At 35.9% G+C, this 7,186-nt stretch overlaps 1 protein-coding gene and 1 pseudogene across 1 annotated transcript in view; one reads left to right on the top strand and one right to left on the bottom strand.

The window, feature by feature from the left end:
- Positions 1 to 6,758, bottom strand: part of LOC111636607 (phospholipase D2-like) — an 85,854-nt gene extending 79,096 nt beyond the window's left edge. The window contains exon 1 of the mRNA XM_023381890.1: positions 6,478 to 6,758. The gene's annotated coding sequence lies outside the window, so the exon portion shown is untranslated. The remainder of the gene's footprint in view (positions 1 to 6,477) is intronic.
- On the top strand, positions 3,515 to 5,757 carry LOC111636609 (annotated as a pseudogene).
- Positions 6,759 to 7,186: the final 428 nt, after the last annotated feature.

Below are 7,186 nucleotides of genomic sequence, written 5' to 3'. Positions count from 1 at the left end.
CTTGCGTTAATACATTTTTCTTCAAGTTTGCTTCTATAGATTTCTATCTTTTCAGCTGTTCTTGCCAAAGCCGGCGAGTGTATCTGTTTCAGGATTTCGGCTTTATCCCAATGTACCAATGAACCTTCTGCCTGCGCCATCTGGGCCAATACTGTCGCATTAGAACCTTTTCTAATATCATATTTGTGTTCTTTGATCCTTAAACCTAGGTTTCTAGTTGTAACCCCTACATATTCTTTCTTAATTCCTAAAAGCTGGTTCTCGTAGGGAATCTTGTACACACCCGCCTTCTGAAAATATGTATGGTATGATCGTTGCGTGAAAACTGGAGTGTGGCTTATTCCCATTACATCACGATTTTTCACGTAATAATATGAATGTTCCTAGACGGTATCCAACATATTATTAGTGGTAATGGCGATGACCCATCTTTTTTCCTAATCTGAAAATTTCCGATTTAAAAAATGTTCAGCTATTTTCTAAAAATCTCCTCTGTGTGAAGTGTGTAATCCATTGATATGTTGATAAACTTGTAACCGGCTCGCTTCAGGGGAGCAGGGAGAGACTGTGAGGAAGGATAAACGGGTGTAGAATTTCCAGAAATCCTGAAGTTCCAAACAGTAATTTGGTTCGCACTAAAAGTCTTTTCCGATTTTTGACGTACTCTAGTGTCTGTGACCAATCTTTGGTTTATATTTAGCCACAGTTTTACAAAAGCAGTGGTGGCGGTGTGCCACGGCAAAGCCCTTGTACTTTATGAACATCTATGTTGAATTTTAGATTACCTCGGCCAAAATAACAAAATTACTTCTCACACATTTTGATTTACGAAGCCTAAATTTTATTTATTTATTTTTTTTAGTAACTTCAGTCGTACGGATACAATAATAAAGTCTACGTATTCAATTAAGATATTCGTGTGATTGAAGTTTGTTTTATTAAATTACGGCAACGCAACAATTGGGCAATCTGACTAGGGGGATGCCTTCCGGAAGGTCTTTTTAAGGGTAACTGGCCCCAATTGAGGCGTTAGACTTGGAGAAAACCCGGAAAATTCCACGTGGCCAGCCTGTCCTGGCAAGGCGCAAACCCACGAACGAACTGCGTTCAGGAAACAGAACCGCTTGGCCACTGGTAAGCCGTGATTGAAGTTAGTAAAAAAAAAAAAAGCCAAAATTTAAGCTTAGTAAATCAAAATAAACTAATAACGGAAACGATTAACCAAAGTACTTCTTACACAGTTTATTTTTATGCTGAATACGAAAATATAGATTATTTTGGCCATTAAGCCTTTTTGCAGATATTGTGCCACTAAGTTGCGCTTTGCCCATACAAAACTCCATAGACTGTGGCGCCTCCACAGGCAGTGGCGATTCAAACTCGGGGCGCCGTTTGTCTCCCGTAGCACTTTTTAATTTACTACTACTCCCAGAAAGTATAGCGTCTCAATGTCTTAATTCTTCTTCTAGTATATTGATTGTCACAAAATCAGATACATGTTCAACAGTTAATTAAAGCGTTTATTTTTGTACATATTGCATTCATTAAACAGGAAACTCAAAGCTTCTGCGCTACTAATTGCTATAACGTTAACTATTTCTCTAGCTTTGTTTCAGGAACTGATACAATATTTTCCCTCCATATTGTTATTTACAAAATCTCGGATCATTTATATTATTTTGAATTTCAAAACTTCATTTTTACCGATGTAATTTGCTTTCGCCTCCCATCTACAGGGATGTTAATTCTTCATAACGCCAAGTGAATTAAATCTTTCTTAAATTAACTTTAATACATTTAATATATTGATCTTGAGATGTTTATTTATATGTTAAAAATGTAGGAAAATACACTGACTTACTTTAACAAATATTTCATAAAATATCATTTTAGAAACGTTAAATTATTATTAAAGCTTAAAACTAATTAAAATTTAACTATTACATATTTAGTATCACAGATTCATTAATTTAGTAAATTATTTATTCTGAATTATTCTTCCTAAACAAAATAGAACTTTGATGGCTAGATTAAAAAAAAACTTTACTGTTTTACCTGAATGACAATACGTGGTAAAATAGTTTATATATTAGTCAATACATTTCCCAACATAAGATATCAGGAGAGCATCTTCAATTCTACGAATTGAGAAAGTAGATGTTATCTTTCATGACTTGTATGATGCAAATCGATTTTTAGTTTAAAAAATGTACGAATTCTATTTCGCTATGAAAGAGGAATGAATATTATTTCAAATATTTGAAGTAAATCATATGGTTGAATAAAGATTTATTAAAATGTGTGAAGTAATCACTGCTACTAGTGGGTCAGCTCTGTCACAACCAAGGAATTTGCACGGATCAGACAATCGAAAATTGGTGACTTGTAATGGACATACAAAAACTTTCAACCGCAAGAATATAAATATATCGGTAATCAGTCTCTATTAATCGTGTTGAAACAATAAATGTAATCGGAAAGACGGGTGAAAACTTCTTTGGACAGACAAGTGAGTTGGGTTTGGGCATCAGATGGGAGAGTCGTCTCGTTTTTGCTGCTCCCCATGAACCAACCGAGTGTTATGTTCAAGTGAACAATCATGATCAATTGTCCTCACTGATTGCAATCAATTCCTTTCATCATCCTCCAAATTATCTCTTAATGTTCATTTCTAGAGATGACTTTCTAGTGTTATCAACTTGATACAGTAACTGCAGATGAAGGTGATGCAATGCCACACAATTAGTAACAGAAATTCCAAAAGCAAATTTCCATTACCATCAATAAACGTGCTAAGCCCAGTTACTTAAATTTCATGACGTGCTGCAATTACACTGTTTTTGATAATGCTTCACACATTTCTATAGTCTATGGAATTCTCTGGTTATATTTGTTTGGACTTCCTTGCTCTCTTAAGACCTAAAAGTGACACTATCCAGGATTCTTATTTTTACTTTCTAGCATAAGGATTTCTTGGCAAATTATTATTAATTAATGAAGCTTCAGAAATCTCTTCTTTTTATTTGTGACAATAGTGTGTTTCTTTTCTTTATTCATTAATGAATATTTCTGTATAGTCTGCCTAGAATGTGACGACAACTTGATTTACCAAGCTGCCACTTCATTGTGGTATAGCCTAACCTACGACATGCTTAAAAAAAAGGTCCTCGCAGTAAGCACTCCGGAAATTCCCGAGGTTTCTCGGATTCAATCCCGGATTTCCATAGTATTAGTCTGACGCTTTAACCATGTCAAAAAGGCGACCGTATGACCGAGCGGTCGTGGTAGCCTACCGCTCTGGGAGACCCGGGTTCGAATCCGAACGGGTCGAAAAATCCCCCAGAAATTTTTCAGGGGGTGGTCCGTTCGGATATGTCCAACCCCTACCCTCACCTCCCGGAAGCCCCATCGTGGCCTGGCCGAACCCATAATGGGCTTGCAAAAAGAGGTCCCCCTAGTGCCCACAGGGCGGAGAGTTAAAAAAAAAAAAGTCAAAATTCGACCCACTGCCGTCAATTATTTTTGATTTCGAAATGAAAACGCTCAAAACGTTAACAGTTCCATAAAACGACGTCTTTTGTTCACTCAATAAAAAGAAAAATAATTCGTTCAACAATCATAGATATTTCTATTGTTCTAAAACAATTCGCGTCGCATAACGACTCGTCCAAGTAGATAAATTCGTCAATTTTGGAAAAAAATCGGAGCTCTCTTCTGTTGTTTTCCGAAAAGCGATGAATTATGGAGAAGATTTCGGACATAATGACCGAGCTGACGCGTTAAGCGGTGACAATTTCCATCTGAATCGATTTCCAGATTATCGAGAAATACATTTCCAATACGAAGTTCTGAATGCGGAACAAATTATGGAGGACATGAACGAGTGCATCTCCGAGGTGAACTGTATAACTCGAATTCGACCCGTAATCACTCGAATACTTCTCAATCATCTTCGATGGGACAAAGATAAACTATACAACATCTTTTTCGAGGGAGATAAACAAAAACTATATGAAGAAACCAAGGTTTTCGATTACAGTCACAGTTCACCTGTTCGAAAACAGAAGTTCCATCCTAGTTCACCACTTTCAACCTGCTTGATATGTTATGGCGATTATTCCGATTCCGAAATGGAAGAATCCGAATGCGGCCACAAATTCTGTTTGAACTGTTGGGAAGAATATCTGAGAACCAAAATACTAGCAGGGATGGCGGAAACGATCCGATGTGCCGGTCACCGATGCAATTCGTTAATAGACGACGACATGGTCCTCAAACTTTCGAGGGATATCAAGGTAAAAGAAAGATATCAGTACATGATTGCCGATTGCTTCGTGGAATGCAACCGCTTACTGAAATGGTGCCCTAGACCCGAATGCACCAACGCCATTAAAGTTCAGTACGTCGATTCGCAACCGGTCACGTGTACCTGTGGACACACATTTTGCTTTTCTTGCACCGAAGCCTGGCACGAGCCGGTCACTTGCGACCTGCTTCGGAAGTGGCAGAAGAAATGCGAAGACGACAGGCACACATCCAATTGGATCTCCAGCAACACCAAAGAGTGCCCCAAATGCAATGCCGTTATAGAAAAAGATGGCGGATGCAACCACATCGTATGCAAGAACCAGAACTGTAAAACTGAATTCTGTTGGACCTGCCTCGGACCGTGGGAACCACACGGTTCATCATGGTACAAATGCAATCGTTACGACGACGAAGTGGCGAAAACGGCCAGGAATGCTTTGGAGAAATCTCGAATGGGCTTGAAGAGATACCTGTTCCATTACAACCGTTACAACAATCACATGCAGAAAGTCAAACTGGAACAGAAATTACACCAGTCGATCGCCGAGAAAATGGAAGAAACGAAGGAAAGTATAACATTTATAGAAATGCGATTCTTGAAAGCAGCAGTGGACGTCCTTTACAAGTGTCGCCGCACTTTGATGTACACGTACGTTTTCGCTTACTACTTAAAGGAAAACAACCAAAGCCAAATATTCAAGGAAAATCAGAACGACTTGGAAATAGCCACCGAGAAACTATCCGAATATTTGGAAAAGAATTTGAGAGAAAATGTCATCTGTGAAGATCTCAAGAAACTCAAACTGGAAACACAAGACAAATCTCGGTACTGCGAAAAAAGACGAAAGGTGCTGATAGAACACGTTCACGAAGGTTACAAGAAGAAATGGTGGGAACGCTTCGAATGAAATTGCTTGCAGACTTTCGACATTTTTAATCAATTTCGTAGATTCTACGCTGAAAATATAATGGAAAAGCTTGCTTAACGAAAGAGCATTAAACCTTTTATAACTGTATTATCCTAAATCTTTACCAATAAATATTGATTTGGGTAAAATTCTTTTGTCGTTCTTGCTCTTTGTTGCATAATATAAATTGAGATTTATAAATCTGGTACTTTTTAAAAGTTTTGATTGAAGCAGAGCGTTAGCGAAGCCTCTTCTATATGGCTTCCAGAATTATGTTCGTTCTCAAAATTCGAAAGGATTTTGATAAAATGTTTCCATTTTCCATTAATTGCAAGGAGGAATTCTAAAATTATTTTTAAAAATCGGGGTTCATGATTCCTTTTTCGAGATACAATGGGGTCAGTGATAATGTTCTCTGACGCGATTCAGCGCGTATAACGGAAAATGGGCATGAAAACCAAACAAAACATAACAAATCATTCGACACTGATTGCTTTGTTCTTGGATCTCCTTTTTCTTTCCGGATCCACCTCAATTCTATCTTGATATAACAAACTTTCTTGATATCCTAGTAGATAAACAAATTATGGGGAGGAACGAAACAATGATTTCACTTAAACAAAAGCACTCGTCAGTCATGGTCTCTATACGTATATGTCAGCTGAACTATTCCTTCAATCTTAGCAGAAATCATTCACAATCCAGCATTTTCTATATTGAGAGCAATTTTAGTAGTAACAGAATTATAAGATAAAATTCTCTTTTCTTCAATGTTTCAAAGCAAACGATCATTTTTATTCTAGATTAGGTACTATAATATCATGCTTGTNCATAACACAACAAAGTAAACAATAATAAATCAATTTCATTAAGTATAAATACCATTTACACATTTTAAAATGTGGTATTCAAGTATGCCACTACGGTAAGTAATAAAAGAATAATTACATGCTTAAACAGGCTTCTTTATTTATGTGTATGCTGTAAGTGCTGAAAATATCAGCTTACATTCTTTCCAATTATAAACTTTAAACTGACATAATGTAATTTTGATGGTTATATACATTTAAAATTGTATTCTGAAGTATTTTAAAGGATATTCTCTAATTTAGAACAGGATCAAGACTTTTAAACAAGTTTTAATCCTGAAAAATCATATAAAATCAAGCATCAAGGGATTTAAATTAAAAATACATATAAAGAATGGAGGTTGCCTATGATAAAATATATAAGTAAAGAATGTTAAATTTTGTATACTAACCAATTATCCCACTGGCAGGATTTTAACTGAGTGAGTGTCATCTGAGAAAATAGCAAAGATATTCTACACCTTTCCCATTTCAAGTAATTTAGCAAAATCAAAGCTTTCACCAATTACAGCATATAAATTGGCTAATGTAAAACGACCTTAATTTCAATTAATAAACGAAACACAAACGTCAGTAAACATACGACACACTTTTAACATGAGGAAAAGAATTAAAGTTCTCTTCTACACGTGACCTCCACTTAGCAGGAGATGACGTCAAACAGGAAGTATTATCACTTCCTTTAAGTAAAAACATTATCTATGCGGTTTTTAAATTAATTTCTTAAATAAATTTCGAATTTATTAAGCTAATAAAAATGATAATTTGATCATTTATATATTAAAAAATATATATTTCATCGCAGTAAGAATAATAATGTATTAAAGAAATTGTATCTTCTAGCGATTCGTCTTCGCGATATCGCATCGCGTAGAGCTACGCGATTTCGCAACCATGAATAGGAAATGATTTGTAAAATGTAGATTTATATGTTTATATTATATCAAATTTAAGTATTTTTAACGGATGTGCAAGAAATACATTATTATTATTTATTGCATAAAGTAAGTAGTTCGCTTCGCGTCGCGTCGCAAAGAGGTCGCAGTTCGTGCGTCGCGTTTACTTAAAAATACAAATAATAATCATCTTGTAACATTGAAA

This window comes from Centruroides sculpturatus, unplaced genomic scaffold (genome assembly GCF_000671375.1).
Source record: "Centruroides sculpturatus isolate CEXI.00-Female unplaced genomic scaffold, Cexi_2.0 scaffold678, whole genome shotgun sequence".
NCBI lineage: Eukaryota > Metazoa > Arthropoda > Arachnida > Scorpiones > Buthidae > Centruroides > Centruroides sculpturatus.
This window is presented reverse-complemented; position numbering and strand designations above follow the sequence as displayed.